Below are 22,965 nucleotides of genomic sequence, written 5' to 3' on the forward strand. Positions count from 1 at the left end.
GAATATCACTTCCCACAATTCTATAAAATGCTTAGGCACATAAAATAGAAATTCAAACCTGCAATTTCGTAAATCAAACTCTGGCAAATCACTTACATTTTCTAACTTCTCCTCTTAATTCTCTACTTACCAGTAAATAAAATAAATGTGAAAACAACATGTGCCCCAAGGGCAAGTCTCCTGTGTGTAAGATAATAAAAACTCACTTTACTTCAATGTGGAAGATCAGGACTGATCAACCTAACATAATTAAACATATTAGGATAAAGCAGGGGATAATTCTTTTCTCGTTTCTGCCATGGGTAGGACATTAAGTATATCTTTGTCATGGGGGAACTCTTCTCAATCCAAGACTGGTACCATAATAAAGATATAGTCAGTCAAAGAAAAAATCTTCTAGAATATGTCTTTTAGCTATGCAATTTACCACAGAACATTTTTCACACTTTAGATATCTATTTCAAAAGAATTGTAATTAAGCAAAAAGACCAATCTGAGTTTTGATAATGCCTGTCAACCAGAAAAAGAAGCCAAACTGACCTACAATCAGAGTATTATCTACTGACAAGTTTTAACTCTGATCATGAAACTCAAGATGTTCATCTACTGAGACAAAGGTAGACACATTTAATGATTTAAAAAATACTATTTTCTGCTATCCTTGTACTACCCTCTTTAGCCATAGTTCCAATTCAAAAGATAATTAACTTGAAACTTAATTTTCCATAAATCAGAAGAACTATAGTAAAAAAGGATTATTGATACCAAATAGAAAAAGGGGATTATATATTCTTATATAGCTTCTCATTTAATTCTTCAGCAAGTATTTTATGAGTGGCTATAATATACTAGTTACCTTGTAAGATGCTAAAGAATAAAAGAGTTCACTGTTTCAGGTATAAATGATGCCTAAAGGAATATAATAATTTTCCCCACTGGCTTAAGAAGGAATATGGAGAAAACTAAATCTTGAAGGACAGAGAGAATTTTGTTTCCAATTATCAAAGAGTTAGTCTGAGGAGCACTAAGAAAAATCAAAATATCTTTATAAGAATATAAAATTGTGTTTGAAGGGATCCAAGCTAAAAAGGCAGTGGAGATATATGGATGTGGCCAAGATCCATTAGAAAAAGGAATCTCAGAATTACAAGTAAGGTTGGCACTTTAAGGTACTTTTCTCCTAGGTTTACCCACATATTGAACATAACACAAAGATATAATGAGTCTGAACTAAGCCTTCATCCAATTCTTGGGCTTAGAAGAAAAAAAGAAGTGTTTGGGGCTACAAATAAAGGGACCCTTAATAAAAGCCCTAGCCTTTGAGTTTAGATTAGAAAATACTGCACACTTAAGTGATGAACAGGCAAAAAATCCAAAAGGAATAATACTGAAACATTGAAAAGACAAGTCATTTTTGAATTATCTTAATTGCTGACTAAGTTTAAAGTGACAATCTTACTCAAGTAACCTCAACACTTTTCTATAAGAAGATAACTTCATCTTAGTCCTCAAATTTCATCTATAATTATCACAACAATGTTAGCCAATCAAAACTGACCAGGCACTCCATAAGACAAAATTCTGTGAGAAAAAATCCCACAGAAAAGAAAACCACCTAATGGGGTTATCTGCACATGTTTTAAAATCACTGTGCTTTATACAGTCAAAAAAGTAAAGTCAAGATTATGAATTTCAGGGCTGGGAATATAGCTTAGTTGGTAGAATGCTGCCTTGCATGCACAAGACTCTGAGTTCAAACCCACCACCACAAAAGAGGAAAAAAAAAGATTATGAATTTTGTCAAAGGATTAGAAACTATAAAACCAAGAAAAGGTTGGGTGTGGTGACCTACCTACAGTAGAAGATACTCAAGAGGCAGAGGCAGAATGATGAGATTAAAGATAGCTTGGAAAGCAGTAAGACACTAGTCCCTTATGAGAAAGAGCAAGGAGTCTGGGGAGGTAGCTCAATAGTAGAGCACATGGCTCAATGTCCTGGGTTTGAGCTGTAGTACTGAAATAGGACTGGGGTTGTGGCTCAGTGGTGAAGCACGTGCCCCACATGTGTGGGGCATTGGGATCAGTCCTCAACACCACATAAAATAAATAAAATATTGTGTTGGGCTGGGGATGTGGCTCAAGCGGTAGTGCGCTCGCCTGGCATGCGTGCAGCCCGGGTTCAATCCTCAGTACCACATACAAACAAAGATGTTGTGTCCACCAAAAACTAAAAAATAAATATTAAAATTCTCTCTTTCTCTCTTAAAAAATCCTATAAAAAATAAAATAAAATATTATGTCCCTCTACAACTAAAATAATATTTTAAACCCTGAACTTTTTAAAATCCTAAACTCAATGAATGATTTTAGCAGCAGATTTGGGAAGTAAAATAAATCCTAGCACTTTTAAGATAGGTCAGAAGAAAATATCCAGAAGAAGTAAATCCAGAATGTAGGAGGCATGGGAAATCAAATTCTAATATGCATTATTATAATCAGAAGAGAGAATGAGGTAAAATCAACATTTAGAAAAAGACTCGAAAATTCAAGAAATGTTTAATGGTCCCAAGCAACATAACTGCAAGAGAAAAAGTGGGTGGGGTGGGGAAAACTACACCTAGGCACTTCCCAATACAACTGTTAAAAAAACAGAGAAATGACTACAGGAACTAGGGGAGGGATAAGACCAAACAACAATGATAATGGATTCCTTAATGAAAAAATTTAAAACAGATGGTAATTAATTGGATATTTTTAAATTGCTAAAACTAAGTAACAGTCAAAATTCAGTAGCCAAAAGAAAGAACCTTTAAAAAATGGAAACTGGTTTTAACTCTAATCATGAAGTTCATGTCAACCTAACACAGATTATAAAGGTAGCAATATTTAGTGGATAAAATACTATTCTCTATTTATCCTTGTACTACTTTGATACACTAATCAAATCTATCATTAAAGGACAATGTTCAAATAGAATGAAAATAATTTCAAATAAGAAACCAACAGTGTAGAATGCAGAACTACAGAAACTTTAAATATGTGTATAAATTGAATGAATGTTTTGTGGAGTTCACAGTATATGAAGTACTAACATACAATGCCACAACAGTTATCTGATTCAGGAGCTACTTAAAGCCCATAAAAAGATAATAAACCTATTAATCTATGTCAGGTTGTTATTAAATCCAGAATATATACCATGGCCTTTAAATTATGAGAAGATGAATAAAATTATAATTATAATTATATAATTATAATTCCATTATAATTTAGGATTACATCAAGCTTATACAGGGGATGAGGAAAATAATTAAAAATATTTAAACTATTAAAAAGATACAAGGGGGGCTGGAGATGTGGCTCAGCGGTAGCGCGCTCGCCTGGCATGCGTGCGGCCCGGGTTCGATCCTCAGCACCACATACCAACAAAGATGTTGTGTCCGCCGAGAACTAAAAAATAAATATTAAAAATTCTCTCTCTCTCTCTCCTCTCTCACTCTCTCTTTAAAAAAAAAAAAAAAAGATACAAGGAAGAAAAAAAAGAACAGGTCATCAAATAGAAAGCAAATTCTTCATAAACCACAGGCACATATTGACATGGACAGACTTATATTTTAGAAAGTCCACTCAAGCGGCTATAGAGAAAATTAATAAGAATATATTATATAAAAGAATATATATATTATATAAAGTAATATATATTATATATATTATATATTATATAAAGTAATATATATTATATATATTATATATTAATTATATATATATTATATAAAAGAATATATATATATAAATGCTGAAGAGTAAAATCAGGTGCAAATAAATAAAATCTGACACAAACTATTTTTAGAGAATTCAAGTATTTTTGTGGATTAAAAACTTCAAATGAACTTTCAAAAAATAACTAGCTCCACACTGAGAAGATTAATATATAAATATATACTACAAACAAGTACTTCTGTAATCATAACTCCTAAGGTCCTTGCCACAGTTCAATTTTTAGTGTGAACATCTGAGATATTCAAGTCCAAAACTTGTACCATCAATAAGTAAATATTATTCCTTTTTGAAGTTTTTATTCTACTAAAACATGTCATTCCAAATCACTCAGTATTTTTAAAGGTCCAGAGTTAGAGATACAAGTTCAAAACATTAGAATTACATAACTGATCACAATGAAAGGTAATTAAAATAAGTAGTGGGATCATAGAAAGGGTCTAGATCTTTGAGAGGTATTTCCACATAAGTGACTGTTAATACCAGTTTACCACTTCCTGCCTTCATATGAATTTGACAATTGATTACGATGTCCTCACAGCCTTAGTTTATGGTTCCAACTACCTCAGGACTCTTAAGACTGACGATGGAAAGAAAAATGCAACTTATAGGAAACAAAACACAAAGGAAAAAAGACAAATCTCTACTTATTACAACTAGAAGAAATTGTAAATAATCTTAAGAAAAGATAAAATTATCTGTTAGTTCACACAGTGATAACAATAACAAACAATGAAAATCTTACTTTTGTAATGCCATCTCATTTTGCTGGTAGAGTTCATTTAAAATCTCCACTTTCTGCCTAAGAGTTTTGCATTCCTCTTCCAGTCCAACTTTAGAAGACCGTAGTGAATTGCAGTCACTTTCTAATTTCTTTATTTGGTCTGTAAAGGATAAAACAGTTTATCTCTATATGTGTACAAGGACTTAAGAACTTGTTTGAGGGAGTAGTGCCAAGAAAAGTAAGAAGCATGAAAGCAAGAAGCTTTATCTTTCCAATAAAATTTTAAGTCTTTCCAACATGGCAATTTCTTCTCAAGAAGAACCCACCTTCTAGATTACATTTTGTGGACTTCGAGGCTCTTAGCTCAAGTTGTGAAAGTTTTAGATCCTCTTCAACTACTGATATTGTAGTTTGTGTCTAAAAATTGCAGAAAAGAGAGGTATTCTTAAAAGTGAGGCACAGGAAGAATTCACAGGCACTATGGGACTCTTACAAAGAACTATACCCGAGAGACATCCATCATCTGCTTAATTTGATCTTTGATCTTCTCGTTCCGATCACCTAAAAAACAAAAGACTTTAGCTTTTTCTTTCCTTACTTTTAACTCTATATTCTCCTAACTTCCCCAAACTAAAGAATGATCGTGTTCAAACACCGGAAGAAAAAAAAATCAATTAAATAATTAAACTGATTAGACTAATGACTTTTAAGAGAATTGCAAGCTTAGATTTAAAAAAAGAGAGAGAGAGGTGAATTTCAGGTTGGGGTTGTGGCTCAGTGGTAGAGTGCTCACCTAGCATGTGTGAGGCACTGAGTTTGATCTTCAGCATAAAAATAAATAGAAGTAGAAACCAAAAAAAGGTGAATTTCTAGTTTGCACAACTAAAATGTTATCTCTGCTATTCTTGTAAGATAAAAGCTTTTCTTCTCTCTCAGATCTATCTTCACCTGGGCAAGTAAGTGTCTTATTTAGAAAGATTCAATCCTATATTTTCTCCCTGAATCTACTACCAGGTGTGGTTTGAAATACTTGCTATGTAAGCAATATCCAACTTGGGAGAAAACATCTGGAAATATTTTCCTCATCAGTAAACACTGTTACACTCCCTCTCTAGCTTTCTGATAGTCTCTAGCCTCTGTTCTCACAGCCTTAGTTTATGGTTCCAACTGCCTCTGGACTCTTAAGACTGACTGTGGACCTTAAAACCACAGAGCCATAGAGATGATGAGTATCAAAATCAAGTATCATCTGCATAAGTTAAGAAATAAATTTCTCTTACTGTACAATGTTCAATACTTAGAGGTATAGGATGTGACTATTGTAGCTGCAGTGTACTTACTAGTTTTCAATGGGATAGAAAAAGTCAGTGTTCTTCACATGCCTATTGCTACATTATACCGCAGCAACCCACCTCTGCCAATGCAACAGACATATCTATAGATCCAGTGATATGTGTCTACAACCCTGAAGCTTAAGAAGAAATTCATCCAGCTGAAAAGTGGCATCTGTATACTTAAAGACAGGAAAGCAAAAAAGGATTCAACCTCCCTGAGACTGATCTTACCTGCTCTCTCTCCATTGGTTAATTCATCTGACTCATCTTCTCCATTTTGATCCTCAGATTTAGATTCACATTGTAACCGATTCAACAGTGTGATATAATTAGTCAAAGCCTAGAAAAGAAGCAAAAGGTTGGAAGACTTTCGATTTTAATTCAGAAGATTTCAGGAGAATTCATGAGATGAAACATGTATTTGGAGTATAAACTTACTTTATTAGTATTATCTTCGTAACTAAGAGCTACTTGTAAATCTTTCTGGGACTTCTCAAATGATTTGATTTGTTCACTGAGCTCAGCATGTGATGTACTCCAGTCTTTGACTTCCTGCTGCAACTGAAAAGTCAAAACACATGAATTCCTATGGGTTAGGTAGGGGTTTCTGCACTGGATACATTAGGACTACAAGACTTAGACAAAGAAATAGAGAGCCATACTCCTCGGTGGCCTGCCTCAAACGAGGGGGTTGAGACCTTGGTTAAGGAAGAGGGCAGAGTGGCCCCAACTCTCACAGCTGCAGTAAGAACATCAGAGCTATCAGGAAGTTGACCCTGTTTTATTGCATTCCCCAGAAAATTGCTGTCAATTCAAATAATTTACCTCCAGCAGGAATGGCTGGGCACATATGACTGTCTCCTAAATTTAGATTCCTTATCATGTAATCTTCCCTTGGCCGGTGAATCAGTAACTACTCAAAACAGGATCATAAAATACTTAATTTTCTGTTTTAAAAAGTTTCTTTGAGGCTATGCAAGTTAATAACTGATTGATATTTGATAAGAAAAGCAATAATCCAAAAATCCAAAACAGATGGAGAACATATATATGCACTCAATTTGGGGAGCATTGTTTAAACTTTGCATATCTAGAAAAGGTCCTACATGAATATTCCTTACCTCAGAAACAGATCCAAGAAAGATTCACTTCTCTAGTTTACATTATGTATGACATCAAATTTTCTTTACCTGCTCTTTCTCCTTCTTAAGCATGGTATTTTCTTTCTGAAGCTGACAGCATTCCAACTTCACCTTCTCTTCACGAAGCTTAGTTTCATTGAGGATAATTTGAAGCTAATGCAAAACACTACAGTTAGTGAATTAGTTCCAAAGAAAAAACAAAGTTATACTTTCCCAAACCAGACATCATATAGTTCTTATTTTTTGCACATTTTAGCACACCTCAAATTTTTGGTTCGCAACAAAACTAAGATGTAGTATTAATATCCGTTAGCAAGAGTTGGCAGCTTTACCTCTGAAAGCTCAGAAGTATTCACTGAAATGACATCTTTAAGCTTCTCTATAGATTTCTTATTTTCCATTATCTGCCAGGTAAAAACAGAACACAAAATATGCATTAGGATTTCAGTAGAAATACTGATACATATGTGTGTGTGTGTGTGTGTGTGTGTACACACACATATATATATATATACTAAAAAAGATAAACACAACAAAATATTTGTCAAGCCATCCCATTAAATTTCAGGTAAATGCAGGGGATCCAGCTTGGACTAAGCAAAAAATCAAGAAATGAAAGAGATGAGGGAAAATGAAGTCATAAATATTTCATGGCATCCACAACATTACTGTTTATGAGATAACCAGAAAAAAAGGACAAAGTATAGAAAACCATAATGCAATAAGTAAATAAAATGTTTTAAAGCATAGAAAATTAACTAATTAATTACTGTTTCAAATAAACCAGTTCAAATTAGTAATTTTTTTCGAGTGATAGAGAAAAAAATTTCCCAAGATCATTTTTAAAATTTTCTTATCTGAAGTAAAAAATGATAAAATTTAAGGAAGAATAGACTAATCTCACATACAGAAGAATTCCAAAAAAATTATAAAGATACTCGCTCCTTAAGGAAGTGGACATAACTCTGCAATCTTTGTTTGCAATGCCTGGGATTGAATCCTGGGCCTCATGCATGCTAGGCAAGTGCTCTACCATGAGCTGCATCCTGAGCTTGTAACTCTTCATACTTTAACTGTGGGCTGTGCATGGTAACTTCCAAAGAATGCAATATGACAAGGATTGGAAAGAATTTTTACAGTGGAGAAATCTGATAAATACTACCTCAGCTAGGTGATCAAGCTTACTTGGGGGTAGGATATTTCAGAACACACTCTACTATCTTTTGCAACTTTTATGTAATTACAGAAACTTATAGAAATTGAAAATGAAATATGTAAGTAAAATTTTTTTAAGTGCAGAAAATTCATTAATTCATTACACTTTCAAGTAAAAAGTAAACAAATACTATTCAACTGGACAATAGTTTTTTAGTTGTTCTGCATGTTTCCAAGGGCAGAGCAAAGCAATATGAAAATTATCCAAGGTTGAGAATAAAAATATTTCCTAGGCCCATAAAAATAATTTGTTGTATCAGTACTTAAAAGTTCCACAAAATGGGCAGAAGTGTGTTCAACTTCCTTGACTCCTAATCTTACTTTAGTTAACAGCTGGACTAAGTTCAACTTAACCAATTTTACAAAATATTTCAAAAGCCAAATTGCAGTAACACTTAGCAGCAAAACTCATACCAAGTCCTGATTCTTAGCATTCTGTTCTCTCTCAGATTCTAACATAACAAGAAGACTTTTAGCTCTCTCATCCAGAAGTTCATTAGCTTTTTCAAGAAGCTTCATTTCATCCTGGAAAAAAAAGGTGTCAAGATCACTCACTCATTACATTTACTTTTGAGTTTAGAATGTAATTCCCCCCAAAGAAGGGATTTTTACCTTATATTTAGTTACTTCATCAGAAAGAATCATATTTTGTTTCATGGTCTCTTGGACCTGCTGTTTCTTTGATTCCTTCATCTATGTAAATAAAGCATTCAGAATTAAGATACACAAATTATAGTGCTACTATACAAGTTACTTCCAGACAAGTGACCCTTTCCAGAAGAAAGCAGTACTTAATACATATGACTGCTTAGAATTTGGATGATTTGTAGGAAATAATGAAACAAAAATTTTAAAATACGATTTTAAATTAAAACAGGTAGAAATGATTCAAGCTAGAACCAAGGGAGAAAGAAAAAGAATAATTATACCTTCTGTTCATAATTTGACAATTTCTGCATTAGTTCCTCATTTTCTTTCATGAAATTGTTCACCTTTTTGGAAATTTGCTGTTCATTGACTAAAAGGGGGAAATACACAAGATTATTACAATCACTAAATGAAATTCAATTACTCAATCTACTAAAAGCAAAGACATGTTATATGGTACTATGAGGAAATACTTCTTAGCATAACTATTATGCTTTTAAAAAGCAATCTATGCTTATTAGCAATAAGAGTATAAAAATTATTAAAATTTAAGAAAAATATAAGAACAATGATATTTTGCTGGGTGCAGTGGTGCACACCTGTAATCCCAGTGGCTCAGGAGGCTGAGCTAGAAGGATCCCAAGTTCAAAGCCAGCCTCAGCAAGAGCGAGACACTAAGCAACTAAGTGAGACTTGGTCTCTAAATATAGGGGGTTGGGGATGTGGCTCAGTAGAGTGCCCCAGAGTTCAATCACAGGTACCCCTCCCATCCAAAATGATATTTCAATTTAAGCTTATTTGACAGATGGGAAATACAGTAAAGTGTTGTAGCTTGATATTCCTCCCTTCTCAAAACACTTTCTTTTCAGAAAATGGAATCATTTCATTCTTTGCAAAGAAAAACAGAAATGAAAACATACTGATTCACATTACCATTCTTTAAATTATCTACTCAATTACTTAATGCATGATTAAATAATTAGCATAGAAATACTCTTCAAATGTAATACATCTGCATTACATCAATATTCAAAGTTAATCTGCCCCAAATTAAAACTTATCATCATCTCCCTATCCACAATTTGTTCCTCCTCTTTATCTCCTATCTCAGAGTTGGAACCATCATCATCTACTCTATTATCCATGCTAGCAACCTAGGAATAGTAAAATTTTCAGGAGGTAAAAAAGATAATAGACATTAAAAGTCACTGTATCTATTTCTAACATACATAAAACACACATCAAACACCAATACAAAGGGTTATTACAAGTTTAAGAAACCTAAAAATTTACCTTGATATACTCTATCTTTTACCTAGGAGAGAGAAAAAAGATTAAATTTGATGTCAAACATATGCTCAATAGAAACAGTAAAACAACAGTCAGAATCATAACCAAGTGAGAATTTAATAACATTCTGGTTCAGGATAATAATTTATAGGATTAAAAATAAGTAAAGGTTAACAAGCCTTTTAAATTTAATTGGTAGTGAGATTTCATAAATAGCCTCTGACATAAAAACACTAAGATATGTACCTTATTTCACAGTAAAGATGTGTGTGTGTGTATATGTGTGTGTGTGTGTGTGTGTGTGTGTGTGTCTTCAAAATCATTTACTTGACAATTCTAAATAACCAGGATAAAGTCTAGAAACAATGACTATTCAAAAGGAATCTGAGGAAACAATATTAAAGGCATAATCTTTGTACTAAGATATGCCACTTTCACTCACCAGAAAACATCTTAGAACTCCAATTTAAATTTGGCTATTGGCTGAATTTAGAAACTAAGAGGCTACATCATCTTATTTCTGCAAACCACTAAATATATAGCAAGAAATCTGAAAGGGAAGACTGCTAGAAGAAAATGCACAAGCAACAAGAGAAATGACAATTAACATATTCTGGAAAGGACAAAAACAATCATTTCCAAAAGACAGCAATAAACTGCCTGATAATAAAACCTAAGCAGAATTTTTTTTAAAACATCACTAAATTTCTTTGTAACTTAGCATATTACTTGTCCTTTCAAACTTATGTTATTAATGGTGATGGGATACTCAGATGTGTCCATGGATCATCCATGGGATCTTCGTAATAGGAAATTGCATTCAGAAAACTCCAACACAGAAATAAATGAACATTTCTTTAATGTCATAGCCTTGCTAACCTTTTACTCAAAATGGCAACAGAGGAAAATGGGAAGTAGCATAAAAGCAGTCATCTAAGGTAGGGACTAAAGTTCCAAAGTCAAATGCTGAAACTGAGGAGCAACAAGTTAGGAACCAGATCCCACATAACCTAGTGAAAAGAGAAACAGGTACCGCAGTTCTTGAAATGAAAGAAACAAGAGGGAGAAATATAAAATGGTTTCATGTTTTTCCCTTCTCTTTATCCTTCTATTTCCTTTTTCCTTTTAGCTGAGACAAAGTTCAATGAGATTAGAAAATTCCTCACAGGAATCCAGGCAAACGATTCTTCTATTTAAGAAGGGAATACTTTTTAAGAGATTTTACTCTCAATTGTACAAGGAGAGGAAACTTATCTTAACAATGATATGTCTGAAATAATTAAGAAATCAGAAAAAGAACACTCAGATTTGAAAAGATTTGTATCCAATGCTTTTGGCCTCTTTAAATGTTAGGATTTTCATATGCAAAGTCCATTTACCTAAAATAATTTTCTTCCAATTATGTTAAATAACTATGAAACAGAATAACCTACAGTACAAACATAAGTATGTATAAGCCTACACACACACACACACACACACACTTATACATATATGTACACACATACACAGACATAGACTAATTCTGCTCAGGAAAAAAAAAAAAACTTAATGAACAAAACATTTAATGGATTTTTGGACAACACATAATCTATACTTCCAAATAAAAAGGTATTTTCTGAACATATGATCAAATCATAAAATCTGGGAAAATTTATATAAAAGACTGGAAAAATTATCTCATCTCCTTTTTCTCATTTTACTGTATTTCTTTGCAGCATTTCCCCCTGTTTATATGTGTTTATATTAACATACAGTTCATCAACATTTAAATCTTAGTTTCTGCTTTTTTCCCCACTTCACATTTAATTGTGAGCATTTTCTGTACCTCAAAGCTTTGAAATAAATAAATCTGCCTACTATTCCATTAATCAAACATACAATAACCCCTAAATAATGTTGTGCTAAGTCTTCAATCTAATACACTGTTCCATTGAAAAACATTACCAAAATCTTCAAAGCATAGTTATTTCTTTAAGATAGACTACTAGACATATATGCTACATAAAAGGATATTTATCTAACCTATCCCATCTTTTATCCCACTTTTAAGACTTCTGATACATATGAAACTACTGGTTAGGATGGCTGTAAGAATTACCAGTTATACCAACTGCACCCACACTAAATTATTTTATAAGGTTAGTTTGACTTAAACCACTAATTTGTGTTTTAGCAACTGAAAAAGAAAAAAAAGGGGGGGGCAGTGACTATATAAAATAATCCTTGTGCTTATGTGCTAAGGTATAAGTAAGTCAATTTACTCACAACAACAACAGTTCTCCAAAAGAAAATGAGAAAGGATACAATCCCAAAGAAAACAGTGAAAACTACAGGCTTCCATGGTAGTCCATAAAAATCAGGCCCAGGTTGAGTATCATCAGGCAATGTAGTAAACAGCTGAAACAGACAAATTAGAAAAAATGGGAAACCTTAAATTTATAACAAAACAGTCACAAAGAATCATGGCAATTCTAAACCAACCTCCTCATCAGAAATCCACCTCCTCAATATTTTCCAATAGCGTCTTCAAGAGAGAGGATACTGGCAGTCTCATATTTTTTGTTCTCTTGCAGTGTTTTCAAGTATAATGAATCTAAATACTTTTTTAAAAATATTTATGTATCTTTAGTTTTAGGGTGGACACATTGTTTTGTTTTTTATATGGTGCTGAGGATTGAACCCAGTGCCTCATGTATGCTAGGCAAGCGCTCTACCACTGAACCACAACCCCAGCCCGAATCTAAATACTTTAAATTGAGCATACATTTCCAGTTTGTAACAGGCCCTATATCATCACATTGTCTAACACCTGGCTAGAATCCCTCTGGATCATTCTTTTCTCTGATAACCTGGTTTTTAGAATTTAAAAAATTCATTTAAGACAAAAACTTAAATATATGAAAGAACTAATTAATTTTATGGCAACAAATAAAAACAATGATGATGTATGTATAAGATTTTATATCTTACTTCCATTCCACTCTTATATAAACAGATAAGTGACATGTAATTTCAGACAACTCTTGAAAACTGGCTTAGATAAACTTCTCTGAATTTAACATCCTTCTATAAAATTCAAAGCCTAATTTTAAATGGTTGCTCAAAGGCAGTGTAGTAAACACCTGCCTACTCTTCCCTGTTTTCACCGCCCTCTACAGGTAATACCAGATAACTGTCATCTGGGCCCAATTCCCCAGCAGTCTCCGTAGGGAAAAGACCTGTAGTAACGTTAGCTGTTTGGATTGTTGGCTGCATTTCGGAACATACCATGAGGTTGTCACCTCTATTCCGTCAAAAAAAAAAAAAAAGTGCAAGTGGGGAAAGCTCAAGTCCACTCTCACCGGCCTCGCTTAACAATACAGTCACATCCTGCCTGCCTTGGGCCTGACACACTCCATTTCTCCGTCGCCATGACAGTCAGTGCACCCACTCTGCCAGAACTCAGCCACCCGCCTGCCAGAGCTGGGGTCCCTCCCTGGGAATGGGACCGTCACCTCCAGTAGCTTGGCTATGAGGGCTGCGTAGAGCATGGACAGGGGTCCCAGGAGCTCCGGGTCCCCCGGGGAAGCACAGTGGCAGGTACTGTGAGTCCATGGTGTAGGGACAGGTGAGCAGAAGTGATGCTTCCCTGCAGAACAGCACAGGACCCTGTCTTTCACTGTTTCCTACTTTGGGAGGACCCAGCGCAGGGGGCGGGTACTGGGAGTGAACTTTGCCTTCCTCCACAGGCGCTTTTTGCCCAAAGCATGTAAAATGCGTCATCAGAGAAAGCCACTGGGTGGACTGCAGTGAGCAGATGGAGGATGCCGAGGGGCGGGGCTGGGAGCAGAAAGAACCAACTGCAGAGCCCAGCGGGGGACAGCTCAAGGAGAGCCAAGCGGAAGAGTCCAAATGAAAGGACTCCAGAAGGAAAGACACTTACCTGTCCCTGGATTACTGCTGTACATAGGTGTAATCTTAATATAATCTTCTATTTGTTCCTTCTGTTCTTTGTTCTTTTTCTTTTCTTTCTTTCTGTCTTCTTTTGCAGAAATACCACTATCGGTATTTTTAGTGATTCCTCTATTGGCTTATTATTCCTCTATTGGCTATAACTCTGTTTTCTAATCTTAGTGCTTCAGAGTTTAGAATATACATCTTTAATTTGTCACAATCTACCTTCAGATGATACTATATTACTTCACATATTCAATAAGAACGTTACAATAGTTACTACCCTTCTGAGATTTATACTGTTGTCATGTATTTTACTTTACATGTTTTCTAAGTCCCATACTACACTGATATTTGTCTTTAAACAGTCAATGACTTTTTAAAATGTTCAAATAAGAAAAATTATTTTAAACATTTATGCACACAGTAACCATTTTCTTTACTCCTTTATTCCATTATTTCCATCTGCTGTCTTGGTGCAAGTGTAGGGTGAATTCTTTCAGCTTGTATGTAAGTACAAGTCTTCATTTTAGAAAGATATTTCACTGGGCACGATATTATCGGCCAACATTATTGCTCTTCAAATATATTAAAGGTATCACTCCACTATATTCTGTGTTTCATTCGGGGTACTTCTCTTGCTATGTCTTCAAGTTCACTAACAATTTCATTGCAATGCTTATTCTGGCATTAATCCCATCCACTGTATTTATCATATATTTTCAACTCTAGAAGTCTGATTTTCTTAAAATATATCTTCTATATCTCTTTTTACCTTTTTAACACACGAAATATAATAGTGATAACTTTAAAAAAAATGCCATTACCTCATTCTAACATCTCCGCCAGTTCTCAGTTGGCTTTGATTGGATGATTCTTCTCCTCATCATTGTGGATTGTATTTTTCTTGCTTCTTTGCATGCCTGGTAAGCTTTGATTCGATGCCATACATTACGAATTACTGTTCTTAATATTTTGTATACAGTTAAATTACTGGAAACAATTTGAGTCTCTTGGGTCTGAATATTTGTTAGGTATGACATAAATTGTAATAGTCAGTCCGAGGTAACACCCTTCTGATTATTCTACCCAACTTCCTTAGATAGTTTTTTCCAGGTGCTATTCTGGTCCCTGTGTTAGGACCTATTCCTTCTAATCACTTAAGATTGTTTCTCTGACTTGCTAAGCAGTTTCATCACACTTATGTGCTGATCAATACTCTGCTGAACACTCAGGGAGCCGTTCACAAATTTCCAGAATTGTCTCTCAATGTAGAAACCTTCTTTTGTTACTCCACCCTGTGAATTCTAGTCACTTTGGTTTTCCTGGAATCTCAGCACCATCTCTCAATTCATGGTATCCTCTGGTTCTGCCCGACTTCCCCTTCTTTGTCATGGCTTGGGAATCTCTTAACATAGTAAAAGCTGGGACAACTATAGAGCTCATAGCATTTGTTCCTTATGTTTCCAGAACCATTCTTTGTTGCTTGATCTTCAATGTTGCTTGATCTTCAAATTTTATGTTTGTGGGGTTTTTTCATATTTATTTTAGTTGTTTCAGTTGGGAAGGTGAAGCCAGTACCTATATAAACCTATCATAGCTAGATGTAAAAATCATTTGCTTTTCTTTTTCTTTTTATGGTGCTGGGGATTGAACACATGGCCTCTTATATGGTAGGCAAGTGCTCTACCACTGAGTTACATATCCCTTTTCTCATTTGCTTATTTTTTTAATAGCAGAATACATAATGAAATAAATTTTTAAAGTTAACTATAAAAGAGAGTAACATCAGGATAGACAGAACTGGGACAAAAGCTAGAGTTCTTTCAAAATCAGGCAGGAGAATCACAAGTTCAAAGCTAGCCTCAGCAACTTAGCAAGTCCCTATGCAACTTAGTGAGAACTATCTCTAAATAAATATAAAAAGGCAAGGTATGTGGCTCAGTGGATAGGAGCCCTGGGTTCAATCACCAGTACAAAAAAACAGAAACAACTTATTTTTACAAATTAACTTTGGCTCTTCTAAATATTTAAATAATTGTAAAATAAATTAAAAAATCTTAAAAAGTAATACCTAAATATTGAAAGCAAAAATGAAACAACCTGTGATATCAACTTGGTGACAAACCACAGAAATGAGTTATTTCAAACACACCTTAGTGGGATATAGCTTAAAGACAAGAGAATTTCATTTCATTTCAGGAATACATTTCTGAAAGTATTTTAAATAATATAAATATAGTCGTATGTTGCTTAATGATGGGAATAAATTCTGAAAAACACATCGTAGGCAATTTCAGTGTGCAAACATCATTGAGTATACTTATACAAACCTAGAAAATATAGCCATTTCCACACTTAGGTATTCATATATGGTATATTATTGCTTTGAGGATAAAAACCTATAAGATATTATTATACTGAATACTGTAGACAATTGTAACATTGTAAATGTTTATATATCTAAACATATCAAACACAGAAAAGATATTAAAAATACTAGGTGACAAGAATTTTTTAGCTCCATTATTATGCACTAATGACCAAAATGTCATTAAGTGGCACAATACTGTAAACAATTATATTGATGTCATTGAAAACTGGAACTCCAACATCAGAGAAAGAAAACACAAATCTAAGATAGATGAAGTGAAGTAAAATCTCTAGCATCCTGAATTTTCATGGGAATTATCTAAATGACATGATGAAAAACCCCCACATATTTCTGAGCTTTGTTCACTAAAAAGGCCTACAAATGACAGTCAATTTGAGCAATAAGCAATCCTAGTACTTGGAATGTAGCCTCTAAATATGACTTCTTATTGAAAGGAACCAAAGTTATTTTAGAGAAGTAGTTCCTTCAAGGTCTGGACAGGAAATGTTTAAGATGAACGTGGAACATCTCATACTTCAAAAGCAAGGGAAATAGGTAACAATGACCACTAGGTGGTGGCAAAGGGTCCCAGGAGCCAAGATAAAGAGGCTTCTACAAGGCAAAAGGGGGGGGGGAATGGAGCATCAGGTAAGAACAATTACTATTCCTAATTGGATTAAACACACCAAATATTTTTAAATGCATGATAATCATATTGACAAATAAAAGTTAAAAAGATTTCAAGCCCCTTTGTGTATCATTTGATAATGCTAGAAGAATACCTTACTATTCTGAATTGAACCTAAACCTGACTACCAATTTGCAAGAAATATAAAGCAACAGACAGAGGCTGAGGTTGTTAGCTCAGCACTTGCCTAGAATGCATGGAGCCCGAGGTTCAATCCCCAGCACCACCAAAAAAAAAAAAAAAGCAATAGAGAAAACAGGTTAAATTGTTGTACCAGGGGATGTCATTTATTCACCAAAACTATAATATATCCTAGAAGTCCCACAAACATATTTTTTCAATTATTGCAAAAAGTTACATATATATATATTTGGTACCAGGGATTGAACTCAGGAGCACTTGATTACTGAGCCACATCCCTAGTCTCAACCCCATTGTGTATTTTATTTAGAGACAGGGTCTCACTGAGTTACTTAGCACCTCACTTTTGGCTTTGAACTCGTGATCCTCCTGTCTCAGCCTCCCGAGCCGCTAGGATTAAGGCATGTGCCACCATGCCCAGTCAAAATATATTTTTAAAGAGCTATTTTTCAGATAGAAAGCCACAAGGGACATGCAACTGTCACCCCTAAGAGCAGGAGAACAAATAGGTGAGCATTCTACCTGGAGGCACCCTCTAGACCTCAGTTTGGGAAGGAGAACCCAAATGGGGCATAACAGTCTCACTGTGCAGAGAGAGACCAGAGTTCCAGGAGATTAAGCAGCCAAAAATATGTAGAGAAAACTACCAGAAAGATGGGAGCCACAAGAAAAAGAGTTCCAGAAATCTGCATGGAGGTGGTCTTCAGTTTGGGGCTACATTCTAAGCAGTACCTGTGAGGGCCAAGAACAACTATAAGCTAACCAATCCCACAGTTGGCACTGAGCTGAGAGAAGTCTGGATTCCAGCTAGCCAGAGAGAGTTGACATACAAAAACAGTATGGTCAACAAGCTCATGAAGAAGTATTTGATCCAGGCATCATGGCACATGTCTGTAATCCCAGCAACTCAGAAGGTTGAGGCAGGGGCTGGGGATGTGGCTCAAGCGGTAGCGCGCTCGCCTGGCATGCGTGCGGCCCGGGTTCGATCCTCAGCACCACATACCAAAGATGTTGTGTCCGCCGAGAACTAAAAAATAAATATTAAAAATTCTCTCTCTCTCTCTCTCTCCTCTCTCACTCTCTCTTTAAAACAAAAACAAAAAAAAAAAAAGAAGGTTGAGGCAGGAGGATCCCAAGTTTGAGGCTGGCAACTTATCAAGGACCTAAGCAAGTTAGTGAGACCCTATCTCAAAAGAAAAAAAAGTTCACTCAGTATCATTAATTATCAGGAAATAAACTCACAAAGACATACCCACTAGAATGGCCCAAGTGCTAGTGAAGATGAAGTCAAGTGGAAGTCTCCTAAATTGCTGGTGGAAGTATAAAATGATTGTAGTCATTTTTAGCATGGCTTGACAGTATCACACAAGATAAAAACATACATTAAACGTAGGAGGCAATTGCACTCCTAGATATGAGTCCACTTATAGTGGCATATATATAAAATAGTACTGTAGGAAAAATGAATCTATAGTTAAAAAAAAAAACTTATCAGTGGTTGCCTGAAACAGGTGGTGAAGGAACTCACTGGGAAGGATCCCAAGGAAACCCCTTTTCTAGTGAAAAAACTGTTCTATATCTTGATTATGGTAGTTTTTATATGGGTATCTACATTTGTTAAAACTCAGAGTGTGCTTGCTTTGGCAGCACATATTCTAAAATTGGAACAATACAGAAAAAATTAGCATGGTCCCTGAGCAAGGATGACACCCACATTTGTGAAGCATTCCATAGTTTTGTGGAACCAACCCTTCAACAGATGAATGGATAAAGAAACTGTGGTACATATATGAAATGGAATATTACTTATAGCATTAAAAGAGAAAAAATTATGGCATCTGTGGGTGAATGGGAATATCAGGTTAAGGGAAGTAAGCCAATCCCAAAAACCAAAAGCTGTATGTTCTCTCTGAAAGTGGATGCTGACCCATAATGGGGGTGAGGTGTGTGGTAAGGGGCATGGAAAGAATGGAGGAACTTTGACTGGGCAGAGGGGAGGTAGGACAGGTGAGGGGGCATAGGGATAGGAAAGATGGTAGAATGAGATGAACCTGATTACCCGAGGTACATGTAGGACTACACATGTGTTGTGTACAACTAGGAAAAGTTTTGTTCCATTTATATTCAATGAATTGAAATGCATTCTGCTGTCATGTATAACCAATTAGAACAAATTAAAAAAAAACCTCACTGATATTGGCTATCAAGGAATTACTGTTAAGTTGGGTGATGGCCCGTGGGTTCATTATACTATTCTCTATGCTTTTCTTTAAAGCTTTTCTAATTAAATTTATTCTTTAACTAGTACATAGAAACAAACACTACAATTATTGAAGTAGGTAACATGACATTTTGATGCATGTATACACTATGTAACGTTTAAATCAGGTTAAATATATATCTACCTCCTCAAACATCATTTCTCTATGGTAAAACTTTCACAATCTTTTCTTCTAGTATTCTGAAATGGACAGTATGTTATGGTTACCTATAGTCCCCTACTATTCTCTCTGCTCTTATTTGAAAGTTTCCATGATAAAAATACTAAAAATAATTTTTAAATTAAGATATAACTTCAAATATTTAAAGGATTTCTATGTAGAAAAGAATTCAATTTTATAGAGAAAATCATGTGAAGGAAAATTTGGAGTCAATACAAGGATGAACTAGACAACAGAAGAACATATAGCCTTGTAAGAGAGTGACTCATGCTAGGAAATACTGGTGTACAGGCCTCATAACTACTCGTCAGGGCCACAGTAAAGAAAATTACAGCAATGAATGAGAAACTAGACTAGCTGACTTCCAAGGTTTCTTCTAACACTAAGATTCTACTAAGATTCCATTGATCAATGAATCTGATTGGTGCACATCTCCCAAACACATCAGAGCCTATTACTCTCCAGTCCTATCAGATATCATACTACTTGTTTAAGATTTTACATTGACTTGTTCATAATTTTTGCATATATTTGTTAAGTCCTTTTCTTAAGGCTTTCAAAAATCACAATCGTGCCTTATACCTGTTAGACTCTTTTAGTCCTCGCACAATGTCCTGTACATACTGGGCCATCAAAATGCCTTTTTGAAATCTCCTTTCAAATCAGTCTCCTAACATTGTGCCTCTCCTTTACCACTCACATCTATGTCTTACCTATCACCGTACAATCACTGACCATACCTGCACCACATTTGTGTCCCCCGACCTAGAACTAGAGGAGGGCTCTGTGCATACCTAAAAATATGAATAAAGTAATCCTTCCCATATCGTGAGGCTGTTAACTTTCCAAGTGATGCTGATTCATTCTGATAATCAAATTATGACTGTGGAAGACTGCTTTAATCACTGGAAATATCACTATTCTAACTGCCTGGCTTCTATATACCTCTTACTCAGGTGGCTGCCACCATCATGAACAAACATGGAGCCAACTGAAAAATGATTTGTTTCTCCCCACCACATCTTTTCCACCCTGGTGGTCTTTCCTCCCCAGGTATATTCATTGTCTTTATACCACCTTCTGACTGCCTACATGAGAATTAGGGGGTACGTGGGGGTAAAACCCTTCAAAATGCCAGACACCTCACCAGACACTTTACCTTGTCAAATCATTAAATTCTTATGATTGGAGTAAGCATTATCTACATTTTTCAGACGAGGAAAACTTTTTTCAAAAGTTTAGTTATTTGCCCAAACTTCTAAATGATAACCTTGGGATTTGAAACCAGATCTACCTGGCTACAAAATTTATACATTTTACAAGGAAAACAACATCATCATCTTTCTTACTCAAGCCTTGAAATAACACAATCTACAGGAAACAACTTCAGTTTAGGAGGATTACTGTCACAATGGCCCTAGGACCATCTTATCCTCCAACCTCTAAAAGCTTTCTCATTCCTATAATTAAATTCTAAAAGTCCAATATCAACAAATACCAATGGGGGGGAGGTAAGCCCTAAAATGCTTAGATAAGCTTCTAGACAGATTAAATGTCTTGTTTGGATCATGATTTTCTTTAGAAAGATCAGCCTTAAGTGACTCTAAGAAACAGATCTAACCTAATTCCTTTCATTCTTAAAACTTTCTAAGGATCCCCACTATTAATGGTCTAATGCTACTTTGGCTCATGACTTCCTTTAAGATTTGCTGGCCTCTCCAACAGACCATCCCCTTCCAACTTCACACTTTACAACACCAATTATTCACATTCTCCTGCCCTCCCCAAATATCCTTTTCTTGATGTTTCCATTTCTCTGAACACATTTCTTCTGACTACCAGCTTCCCCCTCCGTCTTCCACCCCAGCCTGTCTAATCAACAACAAACTACATGTCAGACTCCTGTTTGCCCTTTGCCAGTGCTTCAAACACATCTCAACTACTTTATGACCTTATTGATCACCCTTCCAACCATAATAAATGCATTTATGGACAATAATGTTCTACCATCAAATAAATACCTCTCTTTCTGCCATTATCTTACTGTGTTTCAAGTGAATGCTGTTATCTCCCTGCCAGAAAGAAAGGTTCTGAGGGGAAGAACCAAGTTTTTACAGGTATGCAAATGACCAGCCTTGGTAGACAGCAAATCTTCCTCATGTGCTAAACCAAGTAGCCATTTAAGCCACACCCCTATGGCTTTTGTTTCTGGAGCTATCTACTCAAAGGGTCAGGAGTCATTTTCATAAAGACATTTTAAGTTCTTCACTTCATGACCAGAAGCCACTTACAAACTAATAAATAATCAACATTCTAAATGAAGAAACTATGTCAAACTTACCATCTTAGACAAATAAAGCAAGAATGAATGTAACAAGAAAAGTATGCTGTCCAAAAGGGTGGCATCTGCTGGCTCTTCTACCTTTATCGCTAGTTGGTTTTCTGTATCAGCAGCATCAACAGGAGTACCTTCTGTTATAAGTAGCTCTAAAATTGAAAGGGGAAATGGCTATTTTATTTTATGTTATAGAATAAGAATTGTCTCTCTTCAGTTTCAATATTCATCGAGTGTTTCACTAAATATATGAGTCACAGTGCCTGGAATATGTGGCTCTCCTAAAGACAATTAACACAGAGAAGAAAACTTCAAAATCCTAATTAGAGCTGTCAGACCCTTCAATTATAAAATGAACAATCTCCAGTCTACTCTCCACTACTTCCATGGCCATACAACTGCTACCAGAACAATATTAACTCAAGGAAAAATTTTAAAACCAGAGATATGTAGACAGGGTCACATTCAACAAACATGGATTTAGTGCTGGTGAAACTTTGTGTTTAAAATTTTAGGAAAGCTGAAAGAGAGGGAGTCTTGGTTTGCAGATTTGCAGGTGGAATGAGCCAAGGCTTAACACAGCATCTGGCACCTGGCAGAGATACTCAACAATTATGTATTGAATGGACAGATGACAGCTATTTAAAAAGAACACAGTAATACCAAGAGAGACTAAAGGGAATTGGGTACAGACCTGCATTGAGGCTCTGTGAATGAGGTAGAATTCCAGTTAGAACTGAGAGCTTGTAGGGGTGGAATTTCAGTATGAGTTACATGAGCCTGGGGTACGTTTGATTAAACAGCAGGAGTCCAACATGCAGTTATTAAGAAGTTGGACCAGTTGCTTCTAAGGTCTTTCTCAACCCTGAGATTCCATTCACTACTATTCTTTTAAGCTTTTGCCTAATTTTTTTTTTTAGT

General features: G+C 35.2%; 1 non-coding gene and 1 pseudogene across 1 annotated transcript; one reads left to right on the forward strand and one right to left on the reverse strand.

Moving 5' to 3' along the window:
• LOC144251621 (transport and Golgi organization protein 1 homolog) overlaps window positions 1-22,965 on the reverse strand; it is a 100,982-nt pseudogene that overhangs the window by 8,501 nt on the left and 69,516 nt on the right.
• Window positions 18,900-19,006, forward strand: LOC144251626 (U6 spliceosomal RNA). Its single transcript, XR_013342701.1, has one exon. It is a non-coding gene; the product is annotated as a U6 spliceosomal RNA (small nuclear RNA).

The sequence above is a fragment of the Urocitellus parryii genome, unplaced genomic scaffold, assembly GCF_045843805.1.
Source record: "Urocitellus parryii isolate mUroPar1 unplaced genomic scaffold, mUroPar1.hap1 Scaffold_127, whole genome shotgun sequence".
Lineage (NCBI taxonomy): Eukaryota > Metazoa > Chordata > Mammalia > Rodentia > Sciuridae > Urocitellus > Urocitellus parryii.